Genomic DNA, 23,151 nt, shown 5'->3' with positions numbered 1-23,151 from the left:
TAACTGCAAGGTCTATGCAGGGTGGAATTTCCCCCTCATTTTCAGTTGAGAAAACACAGCCTTACCCAGTAGCCACCTCATGGGTTTAAACCAGTGGTTCTCACCTGGTTGGGTGTATGAATGGCTGGTGGTTGTGCCCCCAGGGGACATGGCGGTGTCTGGGGACATGTTGTGTGGTCACGACTGGAGGTAAGGGTGCTCCTGGCATCTGGTGGGTTCGGGGCCAGGAATGCTGTGAGCATCCCCCAACACAGCTTGTGTTGTCACAACACACAACAGTGAATTATTGGCCCCAGGTGTCCCGTAAGAGTGCCCAGGGGGACGCTTCCTGGGGTGTCTCAAGAACTTCAAGTAGCCTGAAGTGGTGACGAAGCTACTCCAGGCCCTCAGCCCCAGGAGTCCAGAAGTGCCCAGAGCCCCACTGTGAACCTCCCTGGCCTGGGGCTCAGCATCTGGGGCTCTCTGTTCAGTTTCTTAAAGGGGAGAATCCGGGATCACACGCTGGGTCCTGGGGACCAGTCATAGCCTCTGGGGGAGCGGGGTCCTGCCGGGGGGCAGATTGCCAGAATGGGGAGATGTGTGAGAGCTGCTACCTAGAAGAAATGAATTTTCAAATTTCCTGAAAGCTCAGAGGGATGCAGCCGGGTTCTCCCCAGAAGCGGGAGGTGAAGGCTGTTCCTCCCTCCCGGGACCGCAGAAGGAGGAGGTGCCCCTGACTTCAGGCCTAAGGTCACAGGTAAAGGAGTCTTTTCCTGTGCTCACCTGGCCGGCAGGGAGCTGTCGGTGGGCACTGTGGCCCCGGGCCTGTCCTCGGAGCTGGCGACCGTGACCTGTGCGAGACACACAACCTGGACATGGTTCTGGGTTCCGGCCGGAGGAAGTGGTCCCCTGGTTGCACCTAAAGGAGAGCTGGGGATTTGTCAGAGGAGGGGGTTCAGTACGGGGCTTCCCGCCAGGGGCCCTGGAGGAGACCCCAGCGAGTTCCTTTTGGGGAAGCGCAGGCAGTTCACGGTGGCTGGGCTGTGGTGTGGCGTGCCAGTCATGCCATGACTGTTGTTACTTGAGAAGGTCTGGAGGCCTCTGTGGGTGCAGTGGGTGGGCGGGCATCCAGGTGCAGGTGCAGGCGCAGGCTGGCTTCCCCTAGGCAGTCAGTGGGTCCAGAAGAAGCTAGATTCCCAGCTGCATTCCGGGGACCACGAGGCAGGAGCAGCTACAGGAGTAATGGCCCTCCCCTCTAAGAATGAAGACATTCTGCATGAGAACAGATTAGATGAGGCCTGCCTTCCCTGCCCAGGCCCCAGCTCCCACGAGTGCAGGCAGATGTGCAGGGCTGATGCACTGGGATAAGTGGTAGTTTGCAGCTGGTTCGTTCAGGACATTTTGCAAACTTTGAAGTGACTTCTATGTGCTGGTTTTTTTTGTTTTGTTTTTTTAAGATTTTATTTATTTATTCTTGAGAGACACAGAGACAGAGAGAGGCAGAGACACAAGTAGAGGGAGAAGCAGGCTCCCTGCGGGGAGCCCGATGCGGGACTCCATCCCAGGACCCCGGGATCACACCCTGAGCGGAAGGCAGACACTCCACCACTGAGCCACCCAAGTGCCCTGTACATACTGTTTTATAGCAGATCTCAACAGCCCTCCGATTTACCTTTTAAAAATAAAACTGGAATAGTGTCTTTGTGGCAGCATACAGGAAAAGGATCTGTCCTGAGTTTGGTCTCTTTGGCCGGGAAAGTAGGACTCTTGGAATTCTTTGCATTTCCGGGTGCACACGTAATCACTTTGGTGCTCTATAGGATCCTTAGAACATTAAGTGCAGGTCATGTTTGAAGTCAGCTGGCCTCTTAACCTCGAGAAGGGAAAGAGTGGCTGGTAAGACCATGGAAGGACATAAGTGGGTGAGGACCAGGGCCACATACAGTGTGGGATCCATCAGGCCTGTGAGGTTCTCTGCAGAACCTGCCATGGTGGAGACAGGCAGTTCCACATCCCTTTCTCCAGACCCAAATGCCTCTTCTTTGAGGTGCTTCTGTCAGTGGGAGCAGCTGGTGGTCGGGGAGTAAATGCGCTGTCAGGTCAGCTGTGTCTCCGCTCCGCTCCTGGATTGCAACATCTCTGGGGAGGTGGGGTTGGAAATCACTGGAAACCACTGTTCTGTTTTTCCTTTCTCTGGCCAAGAGGAAGCGACTTTCAGGGGAGCTTTTGGTGTGGCTTTGTGAAGTTTCCTTTGATTATTATCCTGATCACAATCTTCAAATCCAGCATTTCTCCTTGTTCTGCTGGGTAGGGAGGGGGCGGGGGGGGGCATTTACAGGAGAAACACACGTAGGCACCTCGACGCGTGCCACACTGGGCTTTTTGTCTCGGTGGCCCACTCAGAGCTCTTGGGATCTTTGCTTCTGTAAGAAAGGGAAACTGATCCCGGGCCCAGAGCAATGACTTTCTTGTTCCCTACCTTTCTGTCCTGAGGCCTCTTTAGGAACGGCTAAGCCCCGTGTGGTTCCAGCATCTCGGCCATCCCTGCACGGGCCCAGCAGAGTCAGGGCGCCCTGGCAACCCCACACTCATTAGATGAGCTCTGCTTTGAATTCCCGTCTCAACTCCTTGGAATTAATATTTATCACACATCTGGAACTTGCTCACCATCACACTCCCTGTCCGGTCGTCAGAATAATGAAGGGATCTTTCTAGCTGGCTAAGTGCTTGCTGTGAGCGGTTTTTAAGTGCTCTGAGTCATCAATCTTCTGCTGCTGCGGTTGGCAAAGGGCAGGTAACTTTACCTAAGGATTTTCTTGTGTTCTGATGGGCGGTGCCGTCGCATAAAAGGTGGGCCCGAAGGAAGCAGTTTTCCCTTGGCATTAGCCGTACGCTTTTCAGGCTTCGGGTGCGGGATTGCTTTGCTTCCCCATGAGCGTGTTTGCTGTTTACTGTATGACGTCGAGGCTGAACAGCAGATCAGTGCGTTTAAGGGCACGTTCCGAGCACGTGTTGGCACTGCCGTGTTAATCTGCTCGTCGGTACTAATTGCTGTTGCGGTAAAGAGAGCGCAGTGCGGGACGCACTCCCTTCGAGAAGTTTTGGGCAGCTTTTGCATCACTGAGATACTTGTTAGTGACGCGTATTCAAAGGAGAGACTGCTTTCTGTCATTAGGAGATTAGAGAGGGAGACAAGCCGTGAGAGACTCCTAACTGGGAAACGAACAAGGGGCAGTGGAAGCGGAGGTGGGCAGGGGTGGGGTGACTGGGTGACGGGTGCTGAGGGGGGCACTTGACAGGATGAGCACTGGGTGTTCTGCTATATGTTGGCAAATCGAACTCCAATAAAATATATATATACACATATATATTTTACATATATATAAACATAAATATTTTTACACATGTAAATATATACATGTATACTTAATCTATGTAAAATATATGTATATATTTAAATATGTATATATATTTACAAATATATGCATGTATATTTTACATATATGTATATATATGTATAAAACAAAAAAAAGAAGAAGTGGATGAGTGGTGGGGCTCACAGCACCTGGGAGTCCTGCATTAGGGGAATCCTTTCTTTTTCTACCTGCCCGGAGCATTGGGGCTGCAGGAACTCCTCAGCGGCTCCAGGGGTCCTCTCTTCCTCCGTCCTGAGGTGGGGAAGTGCAGGGGTGCTAACACTGTGGGTTTCCCAGCTGGTTGGCCCTCGCCCTCGCCCAGGAAGGCAGTGTGTTTCCGTGGGAGGCTGTGGGCGGGTGGCAGAGCCAGGTCCCGGCTCGCGTCCCTGTCCCTGCCGCTCGGTCTGCTGCCTCACCCCGAGCCTCCTTCCCGATGGGGCTCACGCAGAGCCTGGTGGCACTTGCCCTTAGGCGGTGTGAGCATAACTGCCTTGAAGGAGGCGAAGCCTCGTCAGCAGTCCGGGGAGTGCTCAGTAAGTGTGTGTTAGTGGCGAGGTTGGCAAGTGAGGGCATTGATGCGGACACCGGAGCCGGAGGGCTGGTGGCAGAGCAGGGGTGGCAGGGCGGCTTCCCCTTGGGAGCAGACTCAGCTGAGTTTGTGAGGACTGCCTGCGCCTGTGTTAAGAAGGATTCTGAGGCTGTGTCTGGGCTCAGGGTGGGAAATAATACGATCCTGCTGGACTAACCAGTCAGGCCGGGCCGAATGGGAGGGCTGAGTGTTTAGTGACTGTCAGCCCCAAACAGAAGCCCCTTCTCAGGCTGGTCCTCTATCATTTCCACAGCTCTGGCTTCTTTGCTTTTTGCTTTGCTTTGCTTTCTCTCTTTTTCTTTCTTTCTTTCTTTCTTTCTTTCTTTCTTTCTTTCTTTCTTTCTTTCTTTCTTCTCTCTCTCTCTCTCTCTCTCTCTCTCCCTCCCTCCCTCCCTCCCCTTTTTAAAGATTTTATTTATTTGAGAGAGAGAGTGAGTGAGAGTGAGAGAGAGAAAGCATGAATAGCGTGTAGGGGCAGAGGGCGTAGCAGGCTCTTCACTGAGCAGGGAGCCCGACTCCGGGCTCCGTCCCAGGACTTCAGGATGGTGACCTGAGCTGAAGGCAGACGCCATCATCGACCGAGCCACCCAGGTGCCCCTGGCTTCTTCCTTCCCGTTATGTTCCATAAAGTGGCTAGCTGGCTGTTGGTAACCAAGTTACAGAAATCCTTTAAAAATAAGCACTTGAGGGATGCTGGCCTTCTGCTTCTGGCCCGGTGTGACCAGGAAACACAGGGATTATGCAGCTGAGGTGTGCACTGCAGAGAAATGGCAAGTTCCTCGCATGTGTCTGAGTCGGATGCTGCGTCCCTGGGGAGGGAGGCCAGCTCGGCATCAGGAGGGATACTCGTCCACCTTGGTGCTCTGATGCTTCCTCACCAGCTTAAAGCATTAGAACGGTTTGCAAAAAAAAAAAAAAAAAAAAAAAAAAAGAATAGTTAGCAGACTGTAAGCAGTTTTATGCTTTCATGTTAGCAGTGGAAAGTGAGCTCATTTGAGTTGAGGCATTTTGAAAATGTCTGTCCTTCGTCTGGGTCTTTGAACCTTTCCTTCTTAGCCAACAGAATCGGTCACAAATGTTGGTTTGCCCCAAGGAAGGCCATCTTAATAGTGTAGCCTGTAAAAAAAAGTTATGCATGTTCATACTTTGATATGAAGAATGGTAATTCTGAAGGATCTAGGCTTTGCTCCCATGGTAAGTTATTAAGTTAAGGAGGGAGGGATCCCTGGGTGGCTCAGCCTTTGGCCCAGGGCGTGGTCCTGGAGTCCTGGGTTCAAGTCCCTCATCGGGCTCCCTGCGTGGAGCCTGGTTCTCCCTCTGCCCGTGTCTCTGACTCTCTCTCTCTCTCTCTCTCTCTTTCTCTCTCTCTCTCTCCCTGATGAATAAATAAATAAAAATCTTAAAAAAAAAGTTAAGGAGGGAGCAGACGCTCCCTAACTCCTGGGGCGTGCTCAGAGCTTGCTTGCATCCAGCCCTCCCAGAAGCAGCTGTGGGGTTCAGGGGAACCGTGGGGTGGCCATCCGCCAGAACCCGGCAGGTGCCGCACTGTGTGTGAATAGAGCATCCTCGCTGCAGGCTGGGGAGAGGGGAACGCTGTGCTGGTGGTGGTGTTCGTAACTCGTTGGTACAGGTGGAGTTTATTTGTTTATTTTTTTTTAAGATTTTATTTATTTACTCATGATAGACATAGAGAGAAGGAGAGAGGCAGAGACACAGGCAGAGGGAGAAGCAGGCTCCATGCAGGGAGCCCGACGCGGAACTCGATCTCGGGTTTCCAGGATCATACCCTCGGCCAAAGGCAGGTGCCGACCCACTGAGCCGCCCCGGGATCCCCGGTACAGGTGGAATTTAAAGGAACTCTTTCCCAAAGCTTAATTGGAAGTGTCTTATCTCTCTCTTTTGTTTCCTGTTTTGAAAATTAATACTGTGTTTCAAAGTGAGAACGAACCCATCCTTGATAGCGAGCGATCAAAGATCATCAGAGAGGAAGTGAGGGAAAATATTGAAGGGAGAAGAAGCCAGAATGGAGTCTCCAGCAGCCGGGCTCATGGCTAAGCCATGTGGGGCCCTCGTGACATCCCGGGCTCGGCACTGCACACTACGTGCACTCCCTTACCTAGTGCTCACACAAAGCGGGGAAGTGGGTGCTGGGTGTTTATTCCCATTTTGCAGATGAGCAGACAGGATGCAGAAGGAAGTGAGGTCAGGTTCCTTGCAGAGGTCACGCCTCCGGCTGGCAGCCTCACTTGTAAGTGTACCAGCCTTGCACACGCAGGAGGTGATTCATCTGTGAGTGATCCTCCCAGTTGGCTCCCGTCAAGCGGGAAAGCCGATTTCTTCTCTGGCAGTTGGGATGCTCTTAGCCACGGTGGCAGGAAGGTGCTCCGGAGCAGACAAATGAGATCCATTCTGTGCTGAATGGACTTGTTGGCATTTGCAGGAGGACAGACCCTGGGCGGTGGCTATAGTCCAGAACCCCGCTGACTCTGAGTCTCTTGGTGTCGTCTGCCCAGCCATTGGCCAGCACCCCCCCCCATCTTCCTTGGCTTCCCCCTGCCCCAGAGCCATTTGCCCTTTGGCTTCATGGGTGCCTCCAGCGGGTGGGGGCCCCTCTCTGCCCCCTGGGAGCACCACATCCTGCACGTACCTGCTGGCCTTGTTGACTCAGTGCCAGTGTCCTCACTGGCCTGAGTCCTGGGCTTCCTGTGTCCTCTTGGAAGGCAATGATACGAAGTGATCTTCAGCCACGTAAAGTGGTTTTTGTGTTTGCTGAGTAAGCAGGAAGCATCTGTGTGGCGGTTAGGGCTGTGGATCTTGGGGCCCAGCGTCCCAGGTTTGAACTGATTCTGCTGTGCTGTGAAGCTTTGACCTTGGGGAAGGTACTTCCCTGCCCTGTGCCTCTGTTTGCTCTTCTATAAAGAGTACTTAACCCTAGGGTTATGGGGGAATTGTGGTTATTAAATGCAATGTCATTTAAACTGGGCCCAGTCAAGCCACAGAGTGGGAGAAAATATTATGGGGATTCTGGTACTGGTTCCACTCTATGGACACCAGCTGTGGCTCCGATGTTAATTCTGTCGTGGGGTTCCTCCCACCTGCCCACTAGGCAGTTCTCTGACACCAGCTGGGGGCCCTATGATTCAGCTCAATCCTGACACTGTTCATCTGGAGACAGTGTCGTTGGGCCCCACAGGTTGTAGGGGCCCAGTCCTACAAGACTGGCTGCCAACCTTCAGACACCAGTTGCAAGTCTGTGTCCTCACCTGTGCTTCTGAGTGACGGTTATAAGTCACAGGTTCCCGTGACCCCCTCCTTGGGTTCCATGAATTAATTTGCTAGCGAGGCTCACAGAGTTCACAGAAATATTTCACTCGACAGATCGCAGCTTGTATGCACGGGTGCACTCAGGAGCAGCCTCACGGAAGAGATGCAGAGCGGGTGGTGTGGGGCAGGAGTGCCACTCTCCTGCACCTGCTCATGCTCACCAGCCCGGGTACTCTCTGAACCCATCCTCTTGGGTTTCTATGGAGGCTTCTTTACATAGGCATGATGGATTAAGTCATTTTCCACTGGTGATTGAACTCAATCTGTAACCCCAGAGGCAGGGGGGTTGGCTGGAAGTGGGGTGAAGAGTTCCAATTCTCTAGGCCCATGGCAACCAGCCTTTTCCTAAGGTGATTCTTTCTCATCACTTAGGAATTTATTAGAGTTTTAGGAACTCTGGGCCAGGAACTGGGATGAAAGCCAAATATATGTGTTTCTTTACAAGATTTTATTTATTTATTTATTTATTTATTTATTTATTCATTCATTCATTCATTCATTCATTTTTAAAGATTTTATTTATTTATTCATGGGAGACACACAGAAAGAGAGGCAGAGACACAGGCAGAGGGAGAAGTAGGCTCTACGCAGGGTGCCTGATGTGGGACTTGATCCTGGGACTTGAGGATCACGCCCTGGGCTGAAGGCAGGTGCTAAACCCCTGAGCCACCCAGCTGTCCCAAAGATTTTATCTATTTATTCATGAGAGACACAGAGGCAGAGACACAGGCAGAGGGAGAAGCAGGCTCCCTGCAGGGAGCCCGATGCGGGACTCGATCCCTGCCCTGAGCCAAAAGCAGATGCTTAAGCACTGAGCCACGCAGGCATCCCTATATATATGTTTCTTATTGTAACTTGCAATTATCACAATTCCCAAAACACATATCTGATAAAGGACTGACATCTAGGATATGTAAGGAACTCCCACAACTTGATGATAAGAAAATGAAAGAAATACAATAAAAGAATAGATAAAAGGTTTGAACAGATGTTCCACCAGAGATGGACAAATGACCAATATGCATTTAGAAAAGCATTATTAGTCATTCAGGAAATGAACCACAGATGAGAACCTGATATACTCCACAACCACCAGAACAGCTGCAATGGTCACCCAGGCCTTGGTGGGGATGTGGGGCAGCTGGAGCTCTCACTCCTTCCAGGGCCGGTAGGGTGGTGCAAACTTAGGAAGTGAGCATGGTCGTCTCTTTAGAAAGTAAACATATATCCACCCCCATGACTAAGCAATTCCAATCTGAGATATTGACTCAAGAAATGGAAGTCAGGGGACGCCTGGGTGGCTCAGTGGTTAAGCGTCTGCCTTTGGCCCAGGGCATGATCCGGGAGTGCTGGGATCGAGTTCTACATCAGGATCCCTGCATGGAGCCTGCTTCTCCCTCTGCCTGTGTTTCTGCTTCTCTCTCTCTCTCTCTCTCTCTCTCTCTATATATATATATATATATATATATCTCGTGAATAAATAAAATCTTAAAAAAAAAAGAAAGAAATGGAAGTCAGTGTCCATAAGAAGGTCTGTAGAAGAATGTTCATAGCTTTATTCTATAGCTAAAACCTGGAAGCAGCTCTGGTGTCCATCAGTAGGAGCAAGGTGGGATGGGTGGCGGGTGGGGGGCGGGTATTCATATGGCAGACTACTGAGCTGATGAGAAGGGATGCAATACAGTATGAATTCATTGCAACGACACAGTGACCCTCAAAACGCTACGCCTAGGGAAAGAAGCCAGGCCCAAAAGAGTATGGTGGTGCCAGTTCTGTGAAGTTCTCCAGTGGATGAAACGAAGTGATAGTGGTTGTTTCTGGGATGGGGATAGGGCTTGACTGGGGAGGAGCAGGAGAGAATTTTCTCCTTGAATATGAAAATGTCTTCCATCTGGATGGGGGTTTGAGATACACAGGTGCAAGCATTTGTCAACCCTCACTGGATATGCACTTAAGAGTGTGCATTCCATTGTATGCGTATTTTGTTTTTTATTTTTTTAAGATTTTTATTATTTATTCATGAGAGACACACACAGAGAGACAGAGACACAGGAAGAGGGAGAAGCAGGCTCCATGTGGGGAGCCTGCTGCGGGACTCGATCTCAGGACCCCTGGATCACGACCTGAGCCTAAGGCAGGCCCTCAACCACTGAGCCATTCGGGTGTCCTGCATTGTATGCATATTTTAACTCAAAAGAAAAAAAGAACTGGAAATAAAGACTGAACATCAGTTAGTGATACTTAGGGGGAATGTATCCCCCTCCGCAACTTTGAAATGCATAGAAAAGGTGTTGTGGTAGGTCGATTAATGGCACCTAGAGATGTCTGCATCCTGGTACCTGGAGCCTGTGACTCTATCTTGTTACGTGGTAAAAGGGACTTTGCATATGGGATTAAGGATTTTGAGATGGGGGACATTCTCCTAGATTGTCCAGGTAGATACAAGGTCCTTCTAAGAGTGAGGTAGGAGAGTCAGTTAAGAGAAAGAGATGTGTCCATGGAGTGATGTGGGGCCGAAAGCCAAGGAGTGTGGGCACCTCTAGAAGCTGTAAAGCAAAGAAACAGATTCTTCTTACACCCTCCAGGTGGAACACAGCCCTGCCGACACCTTGATTCTAGCCAGTGAAACCCATTTTGGACCTCTGACCCCCATAACTATAAGATACTACATTTGTGTTGTCTTATTTAAGACACCTAAAGTTGTAGTATCTTGGTAGGGCAGCCGTGGGAAAGGCATACAGGTGGATCACTGGATGGATAGAGGGGTGGACGGATACATAATGAAACACTTAGAGCAAAGTGTTAGTGTAGACTCCAGGCAGTGGATGCTTAGTGTCAAGTTCTTTACGTGTTTAGTGTCAAGTTCTTTAAGTGTTTCTGTGTTTGAAAAAATAATACAATGTTTTGAGGGAATTGCCTGGGCCATGCACGTAGGAAGCCCTCCGTTAGGGTGTTAGTTATAATTTTTTATTTTTTTATTTTTTTTAAGATTTTATTTATTTATTCATGTGTGAGGGAGAGAGAGAGAGAGAGAGAGAGAGGCAGAGACACAGGCAGAGGGAGAAGCAGGCTCCATGCAGTGAGCCTGATGTGGGATTTGATCCTGGGTCTCCAGGATCACGCCCTGGGCTGAAGGCAGGCACTTAACCGCTGAGCCACCCAGGGATCCCTATTTTTTATTTTTTTATTTTTATTTTTATTTTTTAAATTTAATTTATTTTTATTTTTATATTTTTTTTGGTATTAGCTATCATTATGATCTCTACCACCACCACCACCCCAACTCCCCCCTTCGCACATCACAGACAGTCAGGAAGAGAAGACCAGGGACCGGCTGGTGGCCAAAGGGAAGAAATAACAAAATAGAATGAGACCATCATGATATATTTGGGGAGGTGCTTCCATTCAAGAACGCTTAGGAAACAAGAACTTAAGTGAAGGGCTGGGAGCTCAGGAGGGAAGCTCATCCCCTAAATCAGTTGTAATTTCTGTCCTGTAGCCTAATCAGGTGTAGGCTGCAGGCATTTGCAGCCACGGGATGGAAGACACGGTGCCCCAGGAGCTGTCATCTTCAAGCATCCTGCTGCTGCTTCTGATAATGTCTGCACTGTGTTAGGGGAAGAGAGTGTTTTAGTTAAGTCTAACTAGAAAACATATTATTAGTATAATGAGATTTTAATGATTTGAAATTTTGTTGAAGCAGCACGCAGAATTTCAATCTTATTGTGTACAGCTGGGCTTTGCTTTTATTTTATTTTTTGCTTGGGCCTCATTGCACGTTTCTACAATTATTATTTAGATTTTCTTTCTTAGAGCCCCGCTTTTAGGCTGCTCCTAATGTTCTTGTTTAGCAGATCCCTTGGAAAGAAAAAAGAAAGAAAGGGATATATCCTTTTTGTGCACACTTAGCTGGCTTATATCAGATTTGGGTGTGAGTGCTGTCCCTGAAGGAGATATATATGTGTTTTTTTTTTAAGGTTTATGTTGATGCTTCACTCACTATTCAAAATTGCCACGAAGAGAGAACCACCCAAATGCCCTTGAACAGATGAATGGGTAAACACAATGTGGTGTATCCATACAATGGAATACTATTCGGTGGTAAAAAGGAATGAAGGATGGATTGGGTCAGAACATGGATCAACCCTGAAAATAGGACGCTCAGTGAAAGAAGCCAGACACAAAAGGCCACACGTTGTGCGAATCCATAGTTAGGAAATGGAAAGAATAGGCAAATCCACAAAGTAGTAGATTAGTGTTTGCAGCAGGCTTGGGGGGATGGAGAGTGTCTGCTAATGGGGCACCAGGTTTCTCTCTGGGGTGATGAAGATGTTCCTAAATTCATTGTGGTGATGGCTGCACAACCGGTGAATATCCTAAAACTCCTCGAATCACACCCTTGACAAAGGCAGATTGCATGGAATGTGAATTGTCTGTCAAGAAGTTAGGAAAAATAGTGCTCAGCTGGGCTTGGAGCCTGAGCTCATCAGTGTCTCTCTGGCCCTACATCGGGTCCCTGCATTATTTCCAAGGTGGGGTCCTTAACCTGGGTGAGGATGAGCGCTGGGGACGGACATGGATTGGTGGAGCCTTCCTCCTCCTCATCCTGTCCCCAGTCCCTGCCCTGGTGGCAGCTGTCCCCTATGAGCGGCTGGTGCTTGCTCAGATGGCCTCTTCCTGTCACCACTCTGATGCTTTGGGGGCAGGTATCTTGCTGTCCTCGTTGAGAAAGCGAGCATGGGGACCCCCAGCAATTGTGTGTGCATTTTTTCCTGACCTTGTGTGCCTGGGAGGGAGACTTTGATGAGGTTCTTTCTTACGGGGCCAACAAATGGTCCAGAAGCTCCAAGCTGAGACAGCGTCTGTTAAACTCTTGACTTTGGCCCGCGGTAAGAAATGCATTTTACACAGAAACGCCAGTCCAAACCTACATTTATTCACATCCGTGAAATCATATCCTCCTGTAAGTGAGGCACATCGACCTTTCCTATTCGATTCTGTTTCATTAGAGCAATGTGCCGGTCACACCCAGCGGATTTTACGACTCCGTGGGTTAGGATGATGGTTTCATTCACTGTGTTGCTCTGAGAGATGCAGGGAGGGAATGAGTCCATGGATGTTAAGGGTCCCAAGGAATTTGAGGACCATTATCGTTGAGTCTGGCGTTGGGTGCTCCAGCCTGGTGGCTCACACTCTCATTTGTTCCTTCTCGTTCATTATCCTTCAGCTTCCCAGGTAGGGCAAGACATCCTTGCGTTGGAGCTCCCACAGCACAGGGGCGGGCAGGGGACAGGGTGGCCCTGCCCGATGTGGCCCAGCGCCCCCGTCGCTGGTGGGTGGGCAAGACCCTCCCTCGGGGTTCCCCTCGCTCTTGCTGTCCGCTGTTTCTTCCCTGAGATCTTGGCCCATTTGTTGAAAATCAGTTGACCTGCTGGCCGGTCTCTTCTGTTGCCTTGGTCTGTTGTCTATCCCGTCCTGGCACCAATTGTGCTGCCTGCATTACCGTGGCTCCGTAGGAGATTTCTCCCACTTTGTCCTTTTTTGACAGCATGGTTTTAACTAGCTGGAGTCTCTTGAGATCCCATAGGAATTTAAGGATGGGTTTTCCTCTTTCTATAAAAGTTGCCATGGGGATTGCATAGAATTTGGAGATCACCTTGGGGAGTAGTGGCACTTTAACAATATTAAGCTTTCCAATCCCTGAACTCAGACGTCTGTCCGTTTATTTAGTCTTCTTTAAGCTGCTTTAGCAGTGTTTTTGTAGGTTTGTGTGTGTGTGTGTGTGTATGCAGGGCTTTTGGCCTCCTTGGTTAGATTTATCCCTGGGTAGTTTATCCCTTTGGATGCTATTGTACATGGACGTTTTCCATGCCCGGAATTAATCGAGCGTGTGGCCCAGCAGCCTGGTTCCTGGCTGGTTGGCAGGGGCCCTCTCAGTTGCCCGCTTGCTGGTTCTTGTCACTGTGCCTGGCTGGCGGCTCACTTTGAACCAGAGGGGAGGTGGTACCCCTGCTGATGGGGGCGGGGAGGGCCCTGGCATGGGATGAACTCCTGGCCCTGGAGGTGGATGAAGCCGGCCGGTTCTCAGGTGTCCACCTGGAAAGCCTGATAGAGGCCACGGCCGGTGCGGATGACCATGATTCAGTGGCAAAGCCGGCTGTCTTTATTACAGGTTATCTCCCCTATGCAGCAGCCCCTGGATCCACCTGATTAAGGGAGGTGCACAGGGTGCCCCTTGCACTGCCAGCATCTGCGGAGCAGTGAGTTAACCACAGAAGGCTCTGCAGGGTCCTGGGTGAGGTCACGGGGTTGGGGGTCCCGCCTGTCCCTTGTGGGCGATGTGGAGGGTGCATCCGGGGGCTTGGAGGCTGAGACCAGAGTCTGCTGACCGGAGCCTTAGGGCCCTTATCAGTGAGGGTGGGAACAGCAGCTTGACCTCTGATGGTTCTGAGGATTAAGTGAGGAAAGGCTGAACGCAGAGCCCAGCGGTAGGGAGGCTGAGGCCCCAGTGTCTCACCTTCCTCCTCAGGGGCGAGCACTTCCTTGGAGCCACACGGCCCCCAGTGCTGTGTGCTGTGGACGCTGTTGTGACCCATTTTATAGATGGAGAACCTCAAGGATGGAGAGGAGAGTGCTCTGCCTTGGCAGCCTGCGTGGGTCCCTGTCACCCTCAGCCTTGCTTTCCTTGCCTGTAAAATGGGCACGAGGAGGCCTAGCCTGCCTCCCTGAAAGACTCCTTGGGAGGTTTCACTCCAGACAGCACCTTGGACATGCAGTGGGGGCATAGAGCCCTCAAGACGACTCGGGGGCACAGGTTTAAAGGCTTTGGGGGAGGACAAAAGAACTGGGTGGTTCAGTGGTTGAGCATCTGCTTTCGGCTCAGGGCATGATCCTGGGGTCCCGGGATGGAGTCCCGCATCGGGCTCCCCGCATGGAGCCTGCTTCTCCCTCTCCCTGTGTATCTGCCTCTCTCTGTGTGTCTCTCATGAATAAATAAATAAAATCTTAAAAAAAAAAGACTTTGGGGGAGTAGCCCCAAGACCTGTGGTTCCTCCAGCTGCCTTCTCTAAGGAACATTGTGAAAATGAAGCGTTTCATTCATTCATTCATTCATTCATTCATTCATTCATGCCTTCACTCTTTTGTTCCTTCAGCAAACGTTTGTCGGGCAGGGCTTGGGCTAGAGCCTGGACTGTGCCCAGCAAAACACATGCCTCTCTTCAGAGCAGGTGGGAGCACAGCAGACGCTTCAGTCCTGCCCCAGGAAGGAGGGACCTTAAAGCGTGTGGTGGGGGCCAGCCCTGGCCTGAGATCAGGGAGGACTCGTCCCCTGCAGAGGTGGCTCTTGCGCTCACGCTGGAGGGTGAGCTGGATTTAGCCAGCAGGGTGGCTACAGGCAGAGGGCACAGCTCTGGACTGGGCCACTTCCCCAGAGAAATGAAATGAAGATGGAGTCCCATCCTCAGGGGGAAACCGAGGCCCTGGGAGGGATGGGACACCGGGTCGGCTTCAGAGCGAGCAAGGTGTGTGTCGCTGTCAAATGGATGACCCCATCCTCCAGTGGGAGAGGCCGTCAGCCGGGAAGGGAGATCTTTCTCTTCCCTCTTTGCCCATATCAGGCACCAGATGAGAACCACAGGTCTGTTCCTCGGGGTTGGCTCTGGTCTGATTAAATTTGGGTGTTGCCCCGCACCTTGCAGGCAGCGCGGGTACAAATCTCCACCATGTGAAATGTGAGCCGGGGACACACACGGTGTGCAAGGCGTTTTGAGCTCGATTCGATTTCTCCAGCAGTAAAGAGCCCTCTGAGGAGGCGTCCCCATGGCTGCGGAGGCCCCACTGATTGGTTTTTATTTTCCTTCGAGTTGGAATGATCCAATTATAGGCATGACTTCTGAGCCCGTTGCGAGGAGCTTTAGAGGCTGCAGGAGCCCTGGAGATTCAGGCCGGAAATCCAGTTCGAATTGGTACTTTATTCCTCTGGAAGGAGGGGTGGGATGGGCTCTCTCTCTGCCCGGGCCAAGGGCTCAAGCACTGGGAACGAGGAGCGAGTGGATTTTGGTGTGTGGGCAGTGTGGGCCTCGGCCTCGTCTTGTCTCTGGTGGGGATGGGCTCCTGCGCCCACTGTGAACGAGCCCTGCACCTGCCTTGGTCCTGGGCGGGGGGTGCCCGTGCTGGGCTCACCTAGATCCCTCCCTCCACCGCTCAGTCACCACCCCACGGCAGGGTCTGCAAGGGCCAGGGGGAGGGAGGTGTTCTATTTTCCATGGTGACTTCTCAACTCTGCCCCTACAGCCACAGAAAATAGGACACGGATGGCCCTGGGCATGTTCCAATAAAACTTTATTTACAAAAACAGGCCAGATTTGGCTCCCCTGGGGGTTTACTGTCTCCCGCTCTGTGGCCTAGATTAGACTAGTCCTTCCTGTCTTCCTAAACTGTTCTTTAAACAGGAATCCCAACAACCCCACCCGCCCCCGGGACCTTCTGCACCTGTTAAGACTGTATGCTTCAGACTGGTGGGAAGGCTCAAGACCTAGGTCGCTTGTCCCCTATTAGCTTGGTGACTTTGAGCTTGCCCTTGCCCCGTCCCATTCTCCAAATGAGGGGATTGATGGCAACACCTCTCTTACAAATACCAGGGTCATTTTAAGAATTAAATGTGTGAACGTGGGGCACCTGGGTGGCTCAGTGGTTGAGTGTCTGCCTTCGGCCCAGGGCATGACCCTGAGGTCCTGGGGTCAAGTCCTGCTTTGGGCTCCCTGCATGGAGCCTTCTCCCTCTGCCTGTGTCTCTGCCTCTCTCTGTGTGTCTCTCATGAATAAATAGAGAAAATATTTTTTTAAAACGTATGAACGCGTGAGAAAAGGCCTCGTGAACTGTGCAGCGTCACTTGCATGTGCCCACATTTATCACCAGGGGCATAGAGGGGAAAATTGGGCAGAGAAATTGTGGCTGGGGCCCAGGCCAGGCATTTATTTTCACCTGTGCCTTTTAGGTGCAGGGTGTCTGGCTTCTCTGATCTGTGGAATAAAGTGCCCGTCTGGCTTCTCTGATCTGTGGAATAAAGTGCCTGATGGCCTGTGGCACGCGCTCTCTGTCCTCTCTCTGTCTCTCTGTCTCTCTCTCAGTGCTGCTGGCTCCCAAGCTCCATCTGTGCTAAATATCAGCTGTGATGGGAGAAGCACAGATCCTCCATGGCACTTCAGCCAGGCAGCCATAAAAGTCTTCCTATCACTTAGCAGAAAGGGTCTCATTTGACAGGTACCATGTCATCAAAGACCTGTGTTTTGTGGCTGCACAGTCCCTGCTGCAATATATGTATCAATCTTAGGAAGTGAGAGGGAGGGCCCAGAAAAGCCCTTACATCTTGTGGGCTGTTTATGGGCCCTGGGGGTAAAAGGGGGGGATTAATAACGAATAACATTCGGTGGAGAACGTTCCGCTGGTTGGGCTTCAGCCGTATATAGCCTGTGACTCCATCCCTGGGCGTTTGGCCGTGAAGGAGGCCCCAGAGGCCCTGATATGAGCCAGGTGAGTGGTTCTGTGTCTCAGGGAGTTAGTTTCAGACTTAGCCACAGCGGGAAGAGGGATAAAGGCAAGCACCCACATTCCCTCTTGATGGAGGGAGCACTTTCTATAGTTGGCATGCATCTACGAAGCGAAGCTCACGCCAGGAAGCTCTTTGCTCCTATTAGCATCATGCAGCAGGCCCAGAAGGAGCGAGCTGTGGAAGGAGATTGAGCGGAGGTCTCTGCGATGGGCTGAGTTGTATCCCCCTCTACTCCCTCCCCAAAGATGTGTTCAAGTCCTGACCCTTGGGGCCCTGGGAATGTGACCTCATTTGGAAACCGGGTCTTTGCAGATGTGATTTAGATGTAGGTTCAGATGAGGTCCCAGAGTGGGTTGGGTCTCTCATCCAGTGTGATCGGAGGAGGGTGATAGGGTGACACACGGGGAGAAGGCCACGTGACCATGGCAGCCACCAGCCAAGGAGCGCTGGGGTCTGATGGCCACCACCAGACCCCAGGGAGAGGGGAGGAAGGACCCTTCCCTGGAGCCGTCAGAGGGAGCACGGCCCTGCCACCTTGCTCCCAGACTTGTGGCTCCCAGCCTGGGAGGGTACAAATGTCTGTGTTAAGCCTCCAGGTTTGTGGCCATCTGTTACAGCAGCCTGTACGACCGGTGCCATCATTTCATTGTCATCATCTGGCATGGGACCTGCTCATTGCGTCCGTGGTTCTCCTGCCACTGAGGTTGTGAGTGAAAGTGGAAAGTCGCACGTGGGCATAGAGTTAGGGGCGATGCACTGGTAGTGCTCGTAGACGGGTCCGCCGCCCGGGGGGTGGTGTGAGCGAGGACCAGGCCTCTCCATCCTCGTGTGTGTGCGTGCATGCGTGCGTGCATGCGCGTGCGTGCGGCCTGCCGGAGCCGGGATCCAGGAGAGGCCGAAGAACTTCAGACTCGCTTTCTCCTCACCTGGTTCTGGGCGTGCTGGAAAGATTTGTGCTCTGCTCTCACCCTGGTCTTAAATCCCCCGCCCCTTGAAAGCGTGAAACACTTGTGTTCTGAATTCTGATAACCATCGAAAGGTCGGGAATCTTTTCTTGCAAGGGTCCAAAGAGTAGAATTTCAGACTTTGTGAGCCAGCTGGTCTCTGTGGAGACCATCAGCACCGCCGCTGGAGATGACACATATACATCCAGGTGTGGCCACGTGCCAATAAAACCTTTTTGCAAAAGTAGGCGTTGGGCCAGACTTGGGCCCAGCTGGCTACACTTTGCCAGCCATGGTGTCAACCAACAATCACAAGACCCCGCATCTGACATGTTCTGCTTTCTAGAATGTTCTCCAAGAGATGGCCATTTAACACGTTCTGTTATTGCTACCTTCCACGGTGATGACCTAGAGGGAGGATTAGAGCATAATCCTGGCAGCGTGGATAAGCAAGCCCGAGATCACTTTGCATGAGAGCGGGCTGTGATGGCTTGGTACCCGGAAAGCACACAGTGTGCCTCTGTTTTTATGTAGCTCCCTCCTCCTCGGGAACATGGTCATTAAAATATATATCGTGACATGGCAGCATGATTCACAGTAGCCCAAAGCTGGAAATAATCTGTGTGTCGATTGATGGACGATAAACTAAATGCGGTCCCTCCGTACATGGCCTGTGATTCAGCCTGGACAAGGAAGGAAATTCTGACGCCTGTGACTACACGGGCGTTCCTTGAGGGCATTGTGCCAAGTGAAACCAGCCCCAGGAGGACAAATGCTGTAGGATTCCACTTATATGGGGTCCCTAAAGTGATCAAATTCATCCAGATGGAGAGCAGAGTGGTGGGCGCCAGGGCCTGGGGGAGGGGGAGTGGGAGTGGTTTGGTGGGGACAGAGTCTCGCTGTGGGAAGCTGAAGAAGTTGTGGACGTGGGTGGCGGTGGTGATGACTGTACAACAGCGTGACTGGACTTAATGCACCGAGCGGTACACTTCGCAATGGTTAAAATGTTATATTTTTTGTTGTGCGTATTTTACCAGAATCTAAAAGATAAAGGCAAAAATCCTAGGAAACGTTGCACATACAAAAGAACATATGTACAGTTTAAAGAATAATTTTTTAAAAAAGATTTGATTTATTTATTCATGAGAGACGCAGGCAGAGGGAGAGGCAGGCTCTCTGCGAAGAGCCTGATGCAGGACTCGATCCCAGGACCCTGGGCTCACGCCCTGAGCCGAAGGCAGATGCTCAACCACTGAGCCCCCCCAGGTTCCCCCGGGCTTCCACCTCTGCCTGCAGCGCCCGACCTTCTGAATCTCGCCGGGCAAGTTACCCTACCTCTCTCTCTGCCCTGGTTTTTCCGTCAGGTGACAGGCGTAGTAGCACCAGGTTGTGAGGCTGACTGTGTAAGAGGCTCAGAAACAACACCTGGGAAGTGCTCAGAAAGGCAGCTGGCTGGGAAGCCGCGGTGGTGTTTTTGTCGAGGGGGCCCTGGTGAGGATCTCCGGCAAAAAATGCTCGGTTTGTAAGCTGGTAGTTCCATTTGTGGGAGAATTAAACACATTTAAGAGTAAATTAAATTAGGGGTTCTGTGATCATTAGCTGCGTAAATGCTTTTTTGAGAAATGTAATGTTCCAGGCAAGATATAGCACATGGTGGCATGCTCACTAAATATTTGTTAGAACGAAGGATAATTTTATGAGCCAATCAAGTCACATATAATGGGATTATTTGGTTCTAAAACTAATGAGGTGACAGAGAGCAGGAGAGGCTGCTAAAAATAATCTGTGCTTGTAGAAAATCCAAAGACCAGAGAAGAGGCTCGTGCTGGATTGCAGCCAGGGACGAGGCCCAGAGATTGCTGGCACGCTGCATCCCGGGAGCTGTCCCAGGGCCCATTTGGGATGATGGTTCAAGGCCTGAATTCATTGGTGCTCTGTGCAGACCTGTCAGAGGTGCACCTGCCTCTGCCAAGCTGGGGAAACCAGTGGATAGAACTGGATACCGACTTTGTAGCTTAGAATGGGAAGTGTGGCTGGGATCCTGAGTCTCGGTCCTCTGCACCTGGCCCCCAGGGGGTGGCGGAGTGGGGAAATCAGTCCTTGGTTGCCTTTTCCTTGTTTCTGGTGGCCACTCCAACCTGTCTCTGTCACCGCATGGCCGCCTTCCCTCTGCGTCTCATTTCCAAATTTCCCTCTCTCTGTAAGCACACCCTGTACGGCATCCTAGTCACTTGATCACACCCGCAAAGGCCCTCTCCCCAAGTAAGGTCCCATGCATGGGTTCCCGGTGGTGGTGAATTCTGGGGGTAGGGGATACTCTGCAACGCATGGTACCCCACACTTAGTAGATGCCTAAAACCCATCAGGGATTATTCCTCTTATGATTATTCTCATCGATGAGGGAGTGGTGGGGATAAGTCGTAAACACATAGTTAATCCTATTTTATCTTGGGGCTGCACACTCTGTGGTTCATCTTGAGGTCTCTTGTTGGTTTTGAAGGGAAAAGGAGGATTGGTCTTTCTCTCTTCATTTGAAAAAGACGGTGGAGCATGTGTCTGTGCAGGACCACAGCTTAGAAATTGATAAACCCTTGTAGATGAACTTCTGCTTGCCATTTCCTTCTGTACGGTTTTTTGAGGCATAAGATAAACAGCAATTTTTCCTGACATTCTCTTCTTCTTCTTCTTCTTCTTTTTTTTTTTTTTTAAAGATTTTATTTACTTGTTCATGAGAGACACAGAGAGAGAGGCAGAGACACAGGAGAGGGAGAAGCAGGCTCCCCATGGGGAGCCCAATGTGGGACTCGATCCCGGGGCCCCAGGATCACGCCCTGAGCCGAAAGCAGATGCTCACCCCTGAGCCACCCAGATGCCCCCTGATATTCACTCCTTTACGGCGAACACTGCTCACTATCAGCCTTGGGGGGTTGATTGAGCTGGTGCAGTGTCCCAAAGAGAAGAGCCGGCCATGGCCACGAAATGCGGGTGTTGGGTGTAAATTCAGAATATTGTGTGCTTGATGTCGCTTATATATTGGCTATAAAAAAGGATGTCACCCAGCTCTTCCCTTAAAAACTCTCGCTTGGCTTGTTTGACAAGTACAGAGGTGTGTCATTAAACAGATACAAAGACTGCTGTCGTCTGATGTTAAATAGCGCTTGTCACTCTCCTGGTGGTGTTTGCCTAGCATAATGGTGGGGTGGATGTGACAGTCCCAGGTGGCGGTCTCCTCCAGCGCAGTGCTTTTTCTCTCCTTGTCATCAGCGGAAACCTCTTTGCTTATGTTCCGAGAAGGTGGGAAGGATTCAGAGACGAAGGGTGGCTTCTTGCACGGGAATTTCGTGGCTCGTTGCCACGGGGCATCTTGCGCTCCTGTATCTGGGGGGCGGAGGTGAGGAACTGCTTTCAGGTGGAAACTTCCAGAAAATTGAGCGGGAGAAACGGAGGCTGAGCTGGAAGTGAGAGAAATCGGCAATGAGAAAAGGTGCTTGAAGCCGGGTGCTTCGGGGTGCCCGTCCCCGTGTTCCGGGGTGGGGGTGAGGACCCCGGGCTCAGCGCTTGTCCCACCTGCTGGGACGTAACTGGGTGGGTCGGGGCCCTCTGGTGATGCAGCCGCGGTAGGCATCAGGGCTTAGATGAGGTCGGGATGCACCTGGCTCCCAAAGCGTGGGGACCCCGAGGAGAGTCTGGTGTCGCTCAGGAAGAGAAGCGGCGGAGGAGAGGAGGTGCCGGGCTCCGTTCCTTCCTTCTGGAATAGAGTGGGTCCTCGTTCCACGCGGTTCTTTTGCTCTCACCACGAACACTGCATCAGCGATACGGAACCACCGCTCCTGGGGGGACAGCGTTCACTTACTGGTCAGTATGTGGCTTTGTTTTACGTGTGCTCCTGTTTAAAGCCACCTGATGTGATAGAGATTATTGATTCATTACCATGGAACTTGCTGCCACCGCCGCCGAGACCTGTGCCTGGACGCAGCTCATCTAAAACATGCATGTCCTTCACAAGGCATGTCACAGCTTTCTTGCACTTGGGGACACTGGACTCTGCTTCACGATGCTTGGGGTCATCTTTCTTTTAAATTCAATGTATTTAAACTAAAAAAAATTATTTTTATTTTTATTTTTTTTAAATATTTTATTTATTCATGAGAGACACAGAGGGAGAGAAAGAGGCAGAGACACAGGCAGAGGGAGAAGCAGGCTTCATGCAGGGAGCCCGATGCAGGACTCGATCTCAGGACTCCAGGATCATGCCCTGAGCTGAAGGCAGGTGCTCAACTGATGAGCCACCCAGGTGTCCCCCAAATTTGTTTTAAATCACCTGTTTCTTCTTCCTCTTCCCATAACTCCCCACCTCCGGCAGTGCCTGGCTGCCTGGGTGGCTCAGTGGGTGAAACGTCCCAGGGCCCTGAGATCAAGTCCTGCATCCGGCTCCCTGCTTAGCGGGAGCCTGCTTTTCCTTCTCCATTTGTCCTCCAACCCTCCCACCCCCCTGCCCCAGCTCATGTTTCTTTCTCAAATAAGTAAATAAGATCTTGGGGGAAAAAAAGAGGCATGTCTCTGGGCACCAGGGGTGTTTGCTGTCCTGTTGGTGGGCTCTGTGTTAATTTGGGTTTGCCAGGGTTGACCTAACAAAGTCCCATAGACCGTGTGGCTTAAGCGGCAGTAACTTAGGTACGTCTGGTTCTAGAGGCTTGACGTCCAAGGCCAGGGTGCCAGCAGGGTTGGCTTCTCTCCCTGGCTGGCTGATGGTGTCTTCCTCGGGGTCAGCACATCCCTGGCTTCTGTCTGTGTCTACATTTGCTCTTCTTCCATGGACACCAGTCACGTTGGATCAGGGTCCACCCATAGGACCCCATTTTACCTTAATCTTTTTTTTTTAAAGATTTTTAAAAAAGATTTTTATTTATTCATGAGAGAGAGAGAAAGAGGGAGAGAGAGAGAAAGAGAGAGAGAGAGAGAGAGAGAGGCAGAGACACAGGCAGAGGGAGAAGCAGGCCTCATGCAGGAAGCCCAATGTGGGACTCGATCCTGGGTCTCCAGGATCATGCCCTGGGCTGAAGGCAGATGCTCAGCCACTGAGCCACCCAGGTGTCCTGCTTTAATCTCCTTTTTAAAGCCTCTGTCTCCAAATCCAGTCACAATCTGAGATCCTGGGGATGAAGACTCTGACGTTTGCATTCTGGAGGTGGGGGGGATACAGTGTAGCCCATAGTCTCCCCAACACAAGAACCCGTAAACCAAGATCAGCCTGGGGCCTGCATTGGCTTTGGGCGTCTAGTACTTGCTGGGCCACTTCCCTGGTCTCACTTCCATGTGACCATGGGTTTGTACCATGTCTAGTGG

General features: G+C 51.3%; 1 protein-coding gene across 3 annotated transcripts in view; it reads left to right on the top strand.

The window, feature by feature from the left end:
* PARVB (parvin beta) overlaps positions 1–23,151 on the top strand; it is a 96,404-nt gene that overhangs the window by 4,349 nt on the left and 68,904 nt on the right. The window lies entirely within an intron of this gene.

The sequence above is a fragment of the Vulpes lagopus genome, chromosome 5 (genome assembly GCF_018345385.1).
Source record: "Vulpes lagopus strain Blue_001 chromosome 5, ASM1834538v1, whole genome shotgun sequence".
Taxonomy (NCBI): Eukaryota; Metazoa; Chordata; class Mammalia; order Carnivora; family Canidae; genus Vulpes; species Vulpes lagopus.
Note: the sequence above shows the minus strand (reverse complement) of the source record. Positions and strands in the feature narration are given on the sequence as shown.